General features: G+C 44.2%; 1 protein-coding gene and 1 non-coding gene across 7 annotated transcripts in view; both read right to left on the reverse strand.

Moving 5' to 3' along the window:
- Positions 1 to 17,631, reverse strand: part of Gpr45 (G protein-coupled receptor 45) — a 96,619-nt gene that overhangs the window by 33,890 nt on the left and 45,098 nt on the right. The window lies entirely within an intron of this gene.
- On the reverse strand, positions 1,815 to 1,897 carry Trnaa-agc (transfer RNA alanine (anticodon AGC)). The gene has a single exon. It is a non-coding gene; the product is annotated as a tRNA-Ala (tRNA).

Below are 17,631 nucleotides of genomic sequence, written 5' to 3' on the forward strand. Positions count from 1 at the left end.
CTCAGCTCATGCCACTATACGGCATCTCAGATACCCATTATTATTTGTGGATTTGCTCATTTTCATCAAAGTGGCCCGGGAAGGTGTCCTATGTAACTGTTCAGCAACGGGCCACCACCAAAACTTAGACCATGAAGGGCAGGTGGGAAGTATGGATGTTTATCCCCGTCTGCTCTGATCTCAGCAGGCATGGCTAATGGGTCAGTGTGGTCTCTGACATAATGGCTTGTTGGGCACGACAGAGAGTTGGCCTATGTGGCAGCATTTCTTTAAATTAGTCCAGTGTAGGCATTTTGTCCCCATGCTGAAGAATCCTGAAGCTCTCATTTCTACTTTGCCTGAAGGACCAAGAGACTAAGATGGGTTGAGCAACGATTGCTTCGAGTCCTTCATGACCTCCAAATCTGAATTTTCCCGTGCCTTCCTCTGAGGGCTTGAAATGCTTCAACCATTCCCAAATCTCTGAAAATTCATAGTGCGAAAGCTCTCCCCTTTCCCTTCTCAACTCAGAGTTTGCTCACAGGAGATCTGTAGGATTGTGCCCTCCCAAGTTCAACACTAAGGTCGTTTCTTGTAGCTCTCACTGTTATCTCTTCTTGAGACTTTCAAAGACATCCTTAGTTCTAATGCCCAAACTAAACCAACATTCTTCTCCTCTAAACAGGGCCATGGTATCCCAGTGTCTCCCTCAGCAAGGGGTTCCACTGTCTACCTGTGGCACCAGCCATAGAGCCTTGGAGTCAAGCTGGGTGCCCCACCATGTTGATGACCTAATGCCAGACTGCTCCCACCCACCTCCCTTCTGCCTCCATGTCTCCGGACACACAACCACAGAGGCAGCTATCCTCACGTTGGCAGCTTGTAGCTGAGAAGTCCTGCAGGGAGGAGGCCCCTCTTGGCTGACACAAAGCTTCCAAGTCTCCATGTCCTATTGGACCAGAAGCCCTTGTTCCTTCAGTGTACCTCCAAAGACTAAGGGAGACTTTTGGAGAGATGTGCCTGTAGTTGGAAGTTTGTCTGTGTCCCGCCTGGCCTGCGGTCAGGACAAATCTCTCATCCATAGTCCCACAAGTAAACACAAAGAGGCTTATATTGATTATAACTGCTCAGCCATTAGCTCAGATTTATGACTGACTAGCTCTTATACTTAAATTAACCCATAATTCTTATCTTTGTTTATCCATGTAGCTTGGTACCTTTTTTTAGTTTTGTCTTTACATCTTGCTTCCTCTGTGTCTGGCTGGTGACTTCTGATTCAGTCCTTCCTCTTCCCCAAATTCTCCTTGTCAGCTTGCCCCACCTATACCCCCTACCTTGCCAGATTTAAATGGCATCAGTCATGGCCCTTCTGGTTCTTGGGTAAGCAAGCACATGGACAAGTGCTGGATGGGGCTGTTTCTTCAGGAAAAGCATCACATGCTGCAGAAAAAGCCAGATTTTAGTAAATGGACTTCAATCACTGTCTGAGTAGAGCCAGTGTCTGGGTAGGGCCAGTGATGGACACTGAGGGTAGCTTGGAAGCAGACAAATCAGGTTCCAGTTTTGCCTGTCCTTGGCTAACTCTCCAGCCTGAAGATGCTCAAGGCTAAATAAATCTTCTTAACTTGAAACAAACATAAATGTATATTGTAAATTTGTGGACGTTATGTCACCCAGATCCACCCAACCTCTAGATTAAGAGTTCGTTGTGACTTTCATGGAGTTGTATGTGTGCACATGTTCATATGGGTTGCACATGTATGTGCAGGTACATGAGCATGTGCTGCATGTTCGTGTGGAAGCTAAAGGTAGACTCTGAGTGTCTTCCTTTTTTTTCTCAGAGCTGAGGATCGAACCCAGGGCCTTGTGCTTGCTAGGCAAGCGCTCTACCACTGAGCTAAATCCCCAACCCTCTGAGTGTCTTCTTAAAACCTTATTTTTTTTGAGACAGAGTCTCTCACTGAATCAATTTGTCTAGACTGGCTGGCCAGCAGGCTCCAGGGAATCCTCCTGTCTCTGTCTCTCCGGTGGTTGGATAAGAGATGTGCATTGCTATGCGAGGGAAATACCTTTTTCCTTGGGTGTCAGGGACCTGAACTTGAGTCTTCCTGCTTGCATAGCAAGCCATTTCCTGGCTGAGCCCTCTCCACAGCATCCATGAGCATCATTCGTCACGCCATTCTCAGAGGCCACCCTACTCTGTCCTCAGCCTTGTGGGCATAGTGGATGACATATTGGATACATGCATCCATTCATGAACAGCCTAGTGTGCTGTCAATGCTGCGGTTGGATGCTTGTTTATATTATTGTTGCTCTAACCTTCCCCCAAATCCTTACGATTGCACACAAGAACTGCTTGGTGACCTGCACGGCTGCTAATTTCCAGAGCAAGCTGCTGGAGAACTGTGTGTGCCACCTCACAGTCTGTTTTCATTCCGAAGAGAGTTAGCTAAGCAGCCTCTCTCCCGTGCTTGTGTTCAGCCCTGAGCCAATCCATCAAGACGCTCCACGGAGGGAACAAATTAGAACGGCCTTTGTAGGAGGCAGTGTGAGCTCCCCTTTGCGTTGCTTCCAAACTACGCCGTGGCACAAACTGCTGAGAAATCTCTGCACGTCAGGTATTCTTCTTCTAATTGATAAGAAAGTGCTCGAAAATAGAACTGTCATCTGACAAATCCTGGAACTAATTGCCTTACGCCGAGCAGGCTGCTAAATGTGACTGACATGCTCCCCTCGACTCTGTGGTTCCCAAGGAAACGGGGTTAATACATTCATGCCAACACTTGCCTTGTCAATCCCAGTTCTCTGCAGCCCGCATAGAGTGTGGGGGGGAAAGTGCTGAGAGCATCGTTTCTTGCTTTTCCCCTCTGCCTGGAGTGCAAAAGTCTCAACCAGAGATTAAACAAATGTTCAGCCAACCATCAAAAATTAATCAGCATGCAAACATCTCCCACAGTCTAAAGGCTTGCCTGGCGATCTGCTGGCACCGAGACACAAGGTGCTCAGAGCCCAGGACCACAGCTTTAACCCTTTGGTCACAGCGGCAAAAGTTTTCTCTGGGTGTATTTTGAGACGTAAAAATTCGTGCACAGGTGTGAGCCATTCTGTTGAAAAAACTCTGAACTATGTCAGCCTACCGAAAACTATGGTTATTAAGATGAGCTCTCGTGTGTGTTCCACAGGCTTTGTTTTACATTTTCGAGGAGCAGTAGTAATAGCAACAACATCAACAAAGTCCTTGTCCTGATTTCGTTTCTGCTATTGAGATAAAATACCCTGACAGAAAGCAGGGTTATGGGAGAAAGGGTTGGTTTTGGCTCACAGTTCCAGGGTAGAGCCCATCATTGTGGGGAAATCAAGGCAGGAACTTAAAGCAGCTGGTCACATCACAGTCAAGAGCAGAAAAAGATGAATGAGTTCATGTTTACTGCTCAGTTCATCTTCCCTTCCCCTTCCTTTCTCCTCTCTTCCTCCCTCCCTTCCTCTTCTCATCTTCTCTTATAAAATCCAGGGCTCAAACCCTGGCGACAGTACCACTCACCTTCAGGCCAGGTTTTCCCACATCAACTACGGCAGTCAGTACAATCCCCCACAGACCAACCTGATCTAGGCAATCCCTTACAGAAATCCTCTTCCCAGGCCATGCTGGGTTGTATCTGGTGAGAATTTAAACTAACCATCATTATACTTCTGTGCAATTCAGTCTTCCCCAAGTTACAATTTTTGGCAACAAAAAGCCGAGGAAATCCCCATGAAACTGTTGGAGCTCTGATTGAATGCTGTCTGCTCTGCAACCCACGGGTCTGAGTGGCGGCAATGCCAGCCATTTTCTTTTTAAAACTCCCTCTTGGGGCTTATATTGCTACCTTGTTTCAATAGTGGCAATCCATTTCTTTCCTGTTCTGTTCTGAAGTCAACTATTTCAGTCCCTGACTGGTTGTCAGTCCACTGTCTCCTTGCTTGATTGTCGCTTGAGAAATCCCTTGTCAGATCATTGTAGTTCCTTGTATGAAATCTGCATTTGTTTCTCTCTCTCTCTCTCTCTCTCTCTCTCTCTCTCTCTCTCTCTCTCTCTCTCTTCTCTCTGGACAATTCAAAGATGTTCATTTTTGGAATTCTGTAGCTTATACTATACTCAAATGTGGATTTTTTTTTTTTTTTTGTGGTATCCTGTTTGATCCAAGTTAGGTTTCTGGAAATGAGAAATTCTATAGTTTTCCGGTTATCTCTAAACATTCACAACTGTGATGTCATCAGGCTTTGCTTTTCTTGGTACCTCTTATCAGGGGCAGTTCTCAGTGTCTTCTACCCTTTCCTATTTTCGATCTCATTATCTTTCTCTTGTGCATTCTGGGTGATCTCTTTAAGTTTTTTCTTCCTGTTTACAAAACCATTCTTACACTGAGTCTATTCTGGTGTTTAATCTGTTCAGGGAACATTGATCACACATTTTCATTTCCATGTTCCCAGCCCAGAGCTTTAAAAGGACCTTTTAATGATAGAGGAATTTATGATAGAGGCATCTCTGCCATACTAATTAAATAATTCACTGAGCCCTGGATCCTTCGGGATGGGGAGGGTTGGGCTTTCAGCCACTTGATCTCCATGGAGAAGATGGGCCTGGGAATTAAGTTTAGTCACATGACTAATAATTACCAATCATGCATGCATACTGAACGCCAGTAAAACTCTAGGCACTGGACTTGGCTGAGCTCTCTTCGGCAGACCCCTTTATGCTGTGGGATGTTCTGTATGGCAAATGTGTTGCTGATTAGTCAATAAATAAAACACTGATTGGCCATTGGCTAGGCAGGAAGTGTAGGCAGGACAAGGAGGAGAATAAAGTTGGGAAGTGGAAGGCTGAGGCAGAGAGACACTGCCAGCCGCCATGATGACAAACAGCATGTGAAGATGCCGGTAAGCCACGAGCCAGGTGGCAAGGTATAGATTAATGGAAATGGATTAATTTAAGCTGAAAGAACAGTTAGCAAGAAGCCTGCCACGGCCATACAGTTTGTAACCAATATAAGTCTCTGTGTTTACTTGGTTGGGTCTGAGGGGCTGTGGGACTGGCAGGTGAGAGAGATTTGTCCTGACTGTGGGCCAGGCAGGAAAACTCTAGCTACACCTTTACCTTTCCCTTCTAGCCCATCTCCAATCCTATATGTCAGATGCTGAAGCCTAGGAACACTTTCTACCAAGGATGCCCAGTGACCGTACTAGGAGGAGACTAAGGCAGGAGGTTTTCACTATCCTTCCTGTCCTCCATTACAGTCTCTCCACTTTCACCCCCACCTTTTTTAGCAACCTACTCACATGTTCCCCTCCATTCGCTGGAGACTCCACCACTTGGTACAGACCCAGGGTCCCTCTGGCCTTCCATCCTTGCCTCTCTAGACATATTCATTGTCCTACTACAGCCTACTTGCAGAAGGCCCTCTTCCCACTCCTACTCTCTGGGAACCCTACTTCTTGGAGTGAACCTAATTCCCCTAGATCTTTCCCACACACTCCCTCAGCTTTTTCTCCTAGCCCATCTCCATTCTTATCTACAGCTCACCATCCTGCAGACACATCTCTTACCAGGCAACCTTCAACCACCACATTTTCCTAAGATCCAGAGAGGTCAACAGCAACCAAAGAATGGAACGTCCAACCAACAAAGACAAGACCTAGAACCATGTCAGCCACCATAACTCCAGATGCCTAGACACCAGCACAAAACCACAACATTAACAGCCAAGACAATATGCCTCCACCAGAACCCACTAACCCTACTAGAGTAGACCCTGAGAAATGTAATATATCTGAAGCTCAAGACAATGACTTCAAAATAACAATTATGTATATGATCAAGGATCTTAAAGGTGTTATGAATAAATTCTTTGATGAAGTCTGCGAAAACATAAACCAGTGAATGAAATAACGAAAACAATTCAAGACATGACAGTAGAATTTAACAAAGAAGTCAAATTATTAAAGAAAACACAAACTGAAATAAAACTGGAAATGAAAAATTTAGGAAGCCAAACAAAAACTTAAGGGGTAAGCCTCACCAACAGATTGCAAGACATGGAAGAGAGCACCTCAGATGATGAAGGCAAGGTAGAAGAAATAGATACATCAGTCCAAGAAAATATGAAATAAAAAAGTAGGCATCCAGGAAATCTAGAACACTATGAAAAGACCATCTTCAAATAATAAGAATAGAGAAGGAGAGGAAACCCAGGTAAAAGACACAGAAAATATTTTTGACAAAATCATAGAAGAAAATTTTTCCAACCTAAATAAGGAGGTGTCTATCAAGGTACAAAAAGCATACAGAACACCAAATAGATTATACCAGAAAAGAAATTACCCACATCACATACTATTCAAAAGACTAAACATACAGTACAAAGAAAGAATACTAAAAGCTGCAAGGAAAAAGACTAAGTAATACATGAAGTCAGGCCTATTAGAATAACACGACTTCTCAATGGAGACTCAGGAAGTCAGAAGAGCTGGTACAGATGTTCTATGAACTGAGAGACTACAGATTCTGGCCCAGACTATAATACCCAGCAAAATGAATCAATCACAATTTACAGAGAAAGAAAAATATTCCACAACAAAGCCAAATGGATCAAGGACCTGAACATAAGACCAGATACCCTGAATCTGATAGAAGAGAAAGTGGGGGATAGGCTTGAACATATTGGCACAGGAAAAGACTTTCTGAACAGGATACTGATAGACAGGCACAAAGAACAACAATTAATAAACAGGACTCATGAAACTGAAACTCTTCTATGGCAAAGGATACCATCATTGAGACAAACTGACAGGCTACAGAACAGAAAAAAATTTTTAACCAATTATACATCCAATAGAAGGTTAGTACTTAAAATATATAAAAAATTAAAAAAACAAACAAATAAACAAAAAACAACATTGAGGAAACAACCCAATTTAAAGAATGGGGGTATAGAACTAAGCAGAGAATTCTCAAAATATGAAACAGATATAGCTAAGAAACACTTAAAGAAATGTTGGAATTCTTAGGCACCGGGGAAATGCAAATTAAAACCACTTGGAGATTTAATCTTACACTAGTCATGATAGCCAGGATCAATAAAACAAATGGCAGTTTATACTGTTGAGGATGTGGGGGAAGAGGAACACTTCTATACTGCTGGTGGGAGTGCAAATTGGTACAGCCACTACGAAGCTAGGAACAGATCTACCTCATGATCTAGTTCTACCACTCCCTGGCATATAACTAAAGGATTCACCATTCTATTCCACAGACACTTTCTACATCATGTTCTGTGCTGTCCTGTTCACAATAGCTAGGAAACGAAAACAATCTAAATGATCTTCAGTTAACGAACAGACAATGAAAATGTGGTGCAGATACACCACAGAATACTCCTCCGTTATAAAGAAAAATGAAATTATGAACTTACAGGCAAGTGGATGGAACTAGAAAAGATCATATTGAATAAGATAACCAAGACTGGGAAAGACAAATGACATGCTCTCTCTCACTGGAGGCTCCCAGCTCCAAATAGTCAGATGTGAGCACACAGCCTGGAGTAACTAAGAAACTAGGAAAGTAAAGTAGGACCATTGTCAGGATAGGGAAAGTTGGGGATCAATCACTCAAGAGGGGAATAGCAGACTACAGTGATCTGATCAGGAAAATGGGAGGGGGACTCTTTAGGGAGGAGAGATGGAGGCAATTACAGAAGAAGGAGGGATGAGGGCAAATAAGAATAAGAAAGTCTGAAAAAAACAACAACAAGGAACCATACTGTTAACTATTTGCCTTTTAAAAAAGCAAGCTTATAATAAATGTCATTCTGTGTATAAATACACACATATGGTTTCAGTGAACTTTTCTCATCTGGGTTCATGATTCTCCCTCAAAGAACCCAAGACTAGCCAGACATGAGAAGCCCTCTATTGAGTTGTTGGCCAGGGCTATCCAAGAGACTCCCCAAAACATATATCCTATTGCCGTTGCCCTTGGCTGCCTCCCAGATGTAGAAGGTAAGTCCCCATTGCTGAATATACCATGCACTTCAGAAACAGGGCTGAGAGATATCTGTGCTGGAACTGACCTGAATGCTGCCCCCACCACCCACCCTGAGGACTAGCTTTCATGGAATTAGAAGGCACCATGAAAGTTTCTAAAGGAGAGAAGCAACCGAGAGTCCTACCTTGATATGACACCTGTGGGTCACATCACAGACCAGCATGGTATAATAACCCAAAGGGCACAGTAGTGTCACACATTCCTTGGTGGTTACCAACAACTCTCTAATTAAACTTAACTCTGGTGATAATTCATTTGTGCAACCCAATAAAGTTTATCTGGGGATCAGAGGAAAAAGCCAGCCACTATATTAAACATAGAAGTCAGGCAATGGTAACACACACCTTTAATCCCATCATTCGGGAGGCAGAGGTCTGTCTGGATCTCTGTGAGTTCATGGCCACACTGGGAACAGAGCCAGGTGTGGTGGCACACGCCTTAAATTCCAACACTAGTTAACCATAAAGGTTTGGAGGTCTTTACAGACAGACAGGAAGTGACAGCGCTGGGCAGGAAGAGGAAGTGAGGTAGCTGGACAGAGAGAGCAAATGAGACAGTAGAACAGAAATGCATATAGGTGTGGGTATACAAGAAGTAGGTCTCTTTTGGAAGCTGAGGGTTTGTAAGGTGAGGTTGGCTTGTGGCTTTTCCTATTCCTCTGATCTCTCAGGTTTTAACCCTGACATCTGGCTCCATGTTTTTTATTTAATAAGACTGTTTAGCAATTCATTTACACTTAACAATTAGGATTCCTGTTTAACAAGAATATCTTGTATGGGAAACCTAGCTAACTGCTTAGTGCCAGGGAAGTCACAGTTATTGGAGGAGAATCTACAAGTACTACTTTACTAAACCAGAATCATCCCTAACAACAGTCTGTAAACCCTTGGTTCTTATACTCACATAGAAGTATAATTCTCACCCCTCATCGAAAAAAAAAAAAAAACTCCTCTTTGAAACAGATGGAGAGCACTACAGAAAACCACAACCAATCAAAAACACAGAGCTGTGGAGTCCAGTCCCAACGGACACATCTATAAAACACTCCTGTATCTAAGGCCCAGGGAACATTGCAAAAGATAAGATTGAAAGATTGTAAGAGCCAGTGGGCCAGGGAGGTTGCTTTGAGATTGTGTTTCCTAGTAATATCAGAAACCACACCCATAAAGTCTCACCAACCTGGCTGTGCAAATGTGAGCTGTACAAGGATAACACCAGCAGACATGCCAAAGTGGATGGGGAAAAGCCATGAAGCCTCAACTCTACACAGGAAAACTATAGACAAGGAGGAAAGCTGAGAGCAGGAAAGGGGGTCTTCCCAGGAGAGAGTACACCAAGTGGTTGTCCAGTGCCAAATGGTCATCCCTGAAAACATTCTGTAGCTGGAGTTTTCCTGTGTCCACCCGGCTCCTGCAGCCGCTCAGACCCAAGTAAACACACAGAGACTTATATTACTTATAAACTGTATGGCCGTGGCAGGCTTCTTGCTATCTAGCTCTTATATCTTAAATTAACCCATTCCTATAAATCTATACCTTGCCATGTGGCTCATGGCTTACCGGTATCTTTACATCTTACTTCTCATGGCGGCGGTGGCTGGCAGTGTCTCCTGACTCAGCCTTCCACTTCCCAGAATTCCCCTCTCTCCTTATCCTGCCTATACTATACTGCCTGGCTACTGGCCAATCACTATTTTATTTATCAATCAATCAGAGCAACACATTCACAGCATACAGAAAGACATCTCCAGCACATCCATACAAGTAACATTATATGGAGTGGGTTATATTTAGGGTTATATAATGCAATAATAATTAATGAAAGAAGAGGCCATGATTTGAAAGAGAGTGGGGAGGCATATATGGGAAAGTTTGAAAGGAGAAAGCAAGGAAGAAATGTAATTATATTTTAATTTCAAAAATTAAAAAAAGAAAACCTCTAGACACTGAGAGGTTAAGAGTAAATTCCCAAAAGCACACATAAAGTACTGGGAACGTGATGTGCCCTGATGCCACACAGAGAGTGCATAGATGCTGTATGTTCCACAGCACTAAGCCTGTGCCTTCCTATGTGGCTGGCTCTCGCTGTTGTGTCTTTTATAATGAACCTTGAATCTGAAGCAGTTTTCCCCTAAATTCCCTGAGTTGTTCTAGGAAATTATAAAATCTGAAAGGTTTGTGGGAACCTCTGAATTTTTGGAGTGGTTTGGAAATGTGGGTGACCCTGCCCACCTCTCCAGTTGCAGCTGAGTCAGAAGGAGCAACAGTCGTATTAGGAAGGGCGGCCTTCCTGCAGCGTGTGGGATCTGTCTCCCTGAGAAGTTACAGCCAGGGGTACATGTATGATACACTCAGTCAGGGTTGAAGGAGAATAGAGTTCTGCTTCGGTTTGCATGTGAAATGTCATCCATGGCATATGTGTTTGAACACAGATGACACTGTTTAGGAGAGTTCTAGAACCTTTAGTTGGTGGAAACTTGCTGGAGGAAGTGTGTCACTGGAGGTGAGCTTTGAGGCTTTGTAGCCTGGTGCCACTTTCTGTTCACTCTCTGCTTCCTGAGTGTGGATGAAATGGGACCAGTCAGCCTCCTATTCCTGCCGGGATGCCTTTCCTGACTGATGCCGTGTCTTCCCTACCATGACAGACTATCCCTCTGGAACTGTAAACTAAAATCAACCCATTCTCCGTTAAGTGGCTTTAGCCAGAGCATTTTATTTTATTTATCATTTTAGCAATAGGAAAAGGAACTAAGACACCAGCTTTCCTTTCATAATGTATGAGACTGAAAAACTAAAATTAAACTCTCTCTGTACCTCAGTTTTCTTGAAAACGTTGTTAGCAATGCCTTAACTCATTAAAGCGTATTAAAAACAAATTAACTACACAGCATTTGACACAGTAACCGCTTTAGCCAGGTGAGCGCTAGAAATGTCTGCTCACACGTTATCCCGTCTTGAGAGCCTATGAGCCTACACCTCTCTCTGAAAGAAAACATTCTCTCTTGTTCCCTACCACTTTCTTTTTCTTTCAGCACCAAGCACCACTTCTACTACTCAGCAATTCCTGAGTGAATGCTTTGTCAGCAGTCACCCCACAGGGCCAATCTAGGCTGGGTTCAGTGGGATGATTCTGCTCTGACTTCAGCTCTACTGGACTCGCTTCTAGACTATGTGTTGCATCCAAGTTGGACCCGTGTTTTATTATTCTGGGACTGGACTGCTGGGGCAAATTTTCATGGCAGTGCCAGAAGGACATATTGCAAGCCTCCCTCAAATCACAGTCTTCCATATTCCATAGGCTGAGGGGAATGGTATGGCCAACATCCAGTAACGAGGGGCAGGGAAATGTACTCTGCTTATCCTGGAAAAATGGCAAGGCTCCTGGCAAAGCATGATGAGAAACGCTAAAGGCTCAGAATATGAGGAAATAGGAGCGGTGTATATTCCACTGGACAGCCATATTTCCATGTGTTTTTATCCAGAGTAGGTTTCCATCCACTGCTGTGTAAACTCCAGGAGAGTAGGGACGTTAGTCATTCATACACAGTATTGTCCTTGCTGTCTACAGGACAGCCTTCATCAGGCATCTGTTGGCTGAATGAACAAATGAGCCCAGTAAAAGAACACTATCAACTGTAATCAAGATCGAAGAACTTCGTTGTGCAGCTTCTAATAAGTGGTGAGCTGTGGTGGGGAGGAAGGTAAGGCCAGAAGAGGTCAAGTGGGGCTCCCTTGATGACACTAGGAAGCCACAAGTGAAGGTGAGAGAGCTACAACATGAGGATCTCACAGCCCATGGCCTTAGAAACCATTGGTTGTGAAGGAAAGCTCTAGACTCTTGCCGACTTTACTAAAGCTGAGCAACAACAGAATTAACATCCTCAGTTTGATACACGGAATTTTGTACCTGGGAATCGGAAATATTGAGGCAAGCCCACTTTTAAATGGGCTTTCTTTGGCTTCCTCATGAATGGAAGGAACCCTAAAAATACAAATTCTCTGCAATTTAGCAAATGGAGGGACAATGAAAAGTCTAATAATAAACTTGAGACAGACTAAATACTACCTAATTAGCACACTTGAGCCAAAGGCAGAAGAAAAACATGTAATTAAGTCTGAATAGTTTAGGAAGAAATAAAAATGGTGCAATAATAGCTAAATCAACCAGAATGAAAAAGGTTATAAAAGGAAATCTCCAGTTGACTTCTTCAGTAGGAAGATATGGAACCAAACAGAAAATGCTGGAAGGAAAGGAGGGGACACACAGTGTAGAGACGGAAACATGAAGATGATGTGACAGTTGCTTCTTCAGGAAGACTGTAGAGGACTTATCCTATAATAGGCTAAAACCAAAGAAATAAAAATCCAGCCCCACACATTCATCCACTTCTTCCTAAGCACACTGCTGGAGGGGAGGAACCTTTTTGATGTATGACTAAGGTGGGAGAGACTTAGCTTGTATAGCTGGCCTACTTATAACCTGTGGAGGGGGACCTTGTCAAGTCCAAACTAGAGGTCAAGTCTATGGCTTTTGTGTTACATGGGATGCAGGACTGTCTATAGTTTTGCAGAGATGGTAGCCATTGCAGTATCCTATCCTCATGGTAAACCCTGGTCTTGGCCTGCAATTCCAATCTCTAGTTTCTCTCTAAGTTATTCTTTTAAATTTCGCATCAGACTCAAGTTAGGCTCAAGCACACCCTGATCTAAGAACACTTGTGTGTCAATTGGCAAGGATGGAGATGTATTCTGAGACATGTGTCTCTCGGCAATTTCATGGCTGTGTGAGAACTGTAGGGCACACAGGTCTAGGTGGGCCAGGTGGCCACTCCATGGAAATACTTGGTGTGACCAACAAATGCTGTTGAAACAATTTGTGTGAGGCTGAGGCCTGTATACCATGGCATATTATTTGACAGTGAATGTCTTTGATAAGGAAGGGTTTAAATAAAATAAATCTGAAATAATGATAAAAAGAATAAATCATGAACTAGCAACAGGGTTGGTCATTAACTTTATTCTAATGGCTAATCTTGATTGTCAACTAGACTGCATCTGGAATCAACTAAAACACAAGCTGTTGGCACTCCTGTGAAGGATTCTCTTGATCATTTTTATTTGAAGTCGGAAGACCCACCCTAAATCTGGGTGGCAGTTTCTAGTGGCAGCCCACATAAAAGACCATAGGAGGACATTTTGTTTTTGCCTGATTGTCCCCTCTCTCATTGGCAGGTTCATCTATCCTGTTCCTGACACATTCCTCTGCCAATATTAGAAACAGATTTTTGGAATTCCAACAGAGATTGAAGACCAGCAACTCTCCAGGAATCCTCCAAGCCTCAGTGTCAAATGGGGTTTGTTGAGACACCTATCCTCACGGATTGAAGATCTGCCAAGATTGTCAGCCTCTCCAGTGTGAGACAGCAATTGATGGACCAGGACTTCAATCCATAAGCCAATCTGATAAGTCCTCATTTAATGTATGTATATTTATTCACTCTATTCTGTTCCTTTAGAGAACCCCAACTAACACTATTATCAAGTATGAAGTATGATATATGACTGTGTTACAGGCTCTGTTGTTAACACCCTGGTAATTCAGTAGGTTTATTTTCAGAGTCCCACACGCACACAAGGGATGTGTTGAGCTGGGCTGTGATGACAGTTACATCACCGTACAACAGGAATTCTTCAGCTCCCTGGTATGCAGTCCAGTGGCATCTGAAAACTCATTATTGGCATACAATTATAACCTTAGCTATAAAACCATTTAATTACACAGAAATATAGATGCTGGTGTAAACTGCTTATACTTATGGAACTCATACATGAAGGAAACTCAACTAAAATATAAGTACAACAGAGAAGAATTTCTCATTCCTGGGATGTTTTACCGTGACTGTGAAGGAAGGCTGAGAAGAGATGGACAAGGATGCAGTGGCTTCTCGGATGAACATTTTGATTTCTTGGCCATGGCTGAAGCTGTGCTTGGGAAGGCAGAGAAGGAGCTCTGCTTGAGGGGCTGAGTCCCTTGGGCGGCAAACTACCCCCAGGCAAAAGATCTCTGCCCCTAAAGTTTGATGTACACCAGGAGCCTGTGTGACAGACTGGCACAAAGTCGGCATTGAGGCAAAATTTATGAATGTGTCCCACCTGCAAATTCTCTTTGGGCCCTAAGCTTTTCTCTGATGGCCAGAGTGCACAGATCAGCACATAACAGAAAGTTGAGCAACTCCTGAACATCAGTATCCACAGGAACGTATGTCTTTGCTACCAGAATTAAGTTGCTATGGGCCCACAGCAAGGAAGGAGAGAGACCTCCAGAGTCCTAGAGTCAAGCACCTGCAGGAGGTGAATGCTTTTCCAGGGCCATTTCAAGAACCAGAGATTAGAAATACTTCTTCTGGTCCCTGGGAATTTGGGCTCTTATTTTATGAAAAAATTGGAAACACTACCCTTTCCCCATCTCAGTCCCTCATGTGATTTCTATGGAAAGAGATCCTGGGGAAAGAACAGGGTTAGCTGCAGAGTCAGCAAAGCCTGAGCTGGAGGCTTGAGGTAGGCACGGAATTCTCTTCTAAACCTGGCCTGACTCAGGATCTGCAGAGATGATTTACCTTTCATGGCTGAAAGAAGAACCTTGTGTGTGTGTGTGTGTGTGTGTGTGTGTGTGTGTGTGTGTGTGTGTAGAAGTTCTTGTAGCCAGTGTGTGTGTAGAAGTTCTTGTAGCCAGGAACAGCCCAGTGCCTCCTGTGGAGGCCCACAAGGATTTCCTAGTGAGATCTGAGCTTGCTTTACCCAGCAGAGCTGCATTAGAGGATTACTAGACCACGTGCATGGTTTCTAGGTGATTGGATAGGTCTACACTTGGCTGAGCTAGGGGGAGGTATTTTAGTCTACCCCTTGGATTCCTATTAAAAAGAATCCCTTTAGGAGAGACAGGAGGGACCAGTGGATAAGGATCCAGGCCCTCCCGAGGCTATCCTGTGTTTCTATCTGTCTCTCTCCCCTCTATCCTTCTATCTAAATCTCTTATCCCTCTCTCCTCAAGAGTACCCTGGGGTAAAATGTGGGAGCCGGTCTCCCAGTTGGTCTCCCACAGCCTCCTCAGCAGGGGCCTGTACCACAGTCCCTCTACCACCCACCCCGCCCCTTTCATCTCTAGGAAATGTGGTCACCACAATCGGCTGCCAGACTTTAGTACTTCCCATTACTCAAAACAAACATGGGCAGCGCAGTCTCTTTCCCACCTGCATTGCCCCATTTTCCGTCCTTCTCTGCAGCCACAGGGCCACTGTAGTTCCTAGAACAGTGCTGTGTTTCTACCCAGGGCCTTTGCACTGTCGTTTCCCCCGATGGAAATCTGAGAGTTAGATTCACACCATTCACAGCTGTGTTCAAACGCCCTCTCCGTCGTGTGGTACTTAATGCAGTTCTCCCAGGCTCTTTCTAAACCCCATGTTTATCTTATTCTACTTCAGGGCACATCCTCCACTTGTCATTTTTGATAAATTTATATGTTTTTTCCTAGGTATTCTCTATCTCTCCATAAGCATGGTAAGGGAAGGACCCTGGACTTGCAGTATCCCTCATCTCATCCCTTAGAATAGTGATGAACACATCTGTTTCTACTATTCTGGGGCTTGCTGCAATGGTCTCACTGACCTATACAGCATGGTCCTTGTGCTGAGCAATGAGGGGATATTGCTCGGTAACACCGGAGTTGTCTGAGTTTGTTCAAACCCACTCTGAAACATTCATATGAGGAAATCAGCTATGTATCATTCCAAACATGTCTCATCACCTCCTAGCCATGATTTTCTGACATCCTAAATGGATGGGAGCTTCTTGGGGGGGGGGGACACAACAGAAACTCTTCCCTAAGGTAAGTGACAGATGCTCATGGGAACATGTCGATTCAGGCACAGGAATACTGTCATTGTTGCACATGCTCGTGTTCATCATATGACAACAGTGGGGACCAGAGCCACCCTTTGCCAAGGCCTCAGAATGCTCCAGGCATTGAGAATAGAATTTTCCCCTATACAAAGGAGCCTGCAGTTTCTCAGGCAAAGACCCACTAAACCTAAGTGATGCCCAGGGACATACCACGAGGGGCAAGGCTCGGGACTGTACAGGTATGAACAGGGGGATCAAGCGAGCCACTTCAGCTTGGACCTATGGGACTCCCCAGGAAGCTGTCAGTATGGGACTGGCTGATAGATTTCTGACTTAGAGCTTTTCTTTGAATTCGGTGCAGACAGAACAAAGGTATAATATTTCCTACTCTCTGCTAAAAGACCCAGTACAGGGCAGAGGCGTGAGTGGGCAGGTGGCTGGCTGTTGAGGGACCTGAGGACTTCTTCACTCACCCATCCATCCCCAAAGAGGACATCCAGACATCAGCTCTAAATATCAGCTCATTGTAGTGATGCCTCCAGTCCAAATCTATCCCTAACATGCCAGGACCCCAACATACATTCTCCTCCGGAGCCAGATCCCATCTCAGTACTTCCAGCTTGTTCAAAGCTGACTATTTGGTTCTCAATCCCCTCCCTGCCCCAGAAGACACAAAGCATTCACAAGAGCAAGGATAGATGGCCATGCTGTCCCACTGGCCACTATGACAATCCACTCGGTCTCTCGTCACAGGCCAGCATGTCTCCTGCCTCCCGTGACCCTGTCAGTGATGTCTCCACATGCGCTCAGAAGCATATTCTCCCTTCTCGTCTTCACAAACCTCCAGTTGCCTCCTGCCTGGATACCAGCTGAACTTGGAGCTTCCTTAGGTTAGCCCACAATCCTCCACAGCAATCCAGGTACTACTTCAAACCCAAGCTTCATCAGCCAGCTCGACACAGGTCTTCCAATCCCAGAAAAGCAAAGCAAAGACTTTCCTGTGACTTCTCGGGACAAATCAACACCCTGCACAGCCCTGGGACCCCTACCTGATCAGCTTTGTCTTCTACTACCAACCCCCTCCTCCACTGGTGTGCTTCTTACTGCCTTCAGCCACACCAGGGTCCTTCCTCTTTCCCTCAACAAACTCTGTTGGTGTCTGCCTTTGTACTAACAGCTGCCCTTGTCTAGAAAACTTCCATGCTCAGAGAAAAATCGTTATGGTTGCATCTTAGGCCTTTGTTAAAATTCTAACTCTTTAGAGATTATGTCCCTGATCACACCTTTCTGTGTGTTTGAAAAACAAACAAACAAACAAAAACAAAAACAATCAAGGGGTCTGGAGAGATGGCTCAGTGGTTAAGATCAGTGCACTCTTGTCCCAGAGGATCTAAATTCAGTTCCCAGCACCCACGTCAGGCAGCTCACAATCACCTGTGACTCCAGCCCAGGGACTGGTCTCCAAGAGCCCCTGCAATCATGTGCATATACCACAGACAGGCACACCAACACACATACACATAAATAAAAATAATTAAAAAAATAAACTTTTAAGACAAACAAGCAAACAGAACAAAACAACCACGGAATGCTTCCTTACATCATTTAGAATGCTGATGTTTTACTTGCTTTTGTTTTACTTTTAGGCTTCATGAAAACAGAGGCATCCTCTAT

This window comes from Peromyscus californicus, unplaced genomic scaffold, assembly GCF_007827085.1.
Source record: "Peromyscus californicus insignis strain IS unplaced genomic scaffold, ASM782708v3 Scaffold_19__1_contigs__length_69161282, whole genome shotgun sequence".
Taxonomy (NCBI): domain Eukaryota; kingdom Metazoa; phylum Chordata; class Mammalia; order Rodentia; family Cricetidae; genus Peromyscus; species Peromyscus californicus.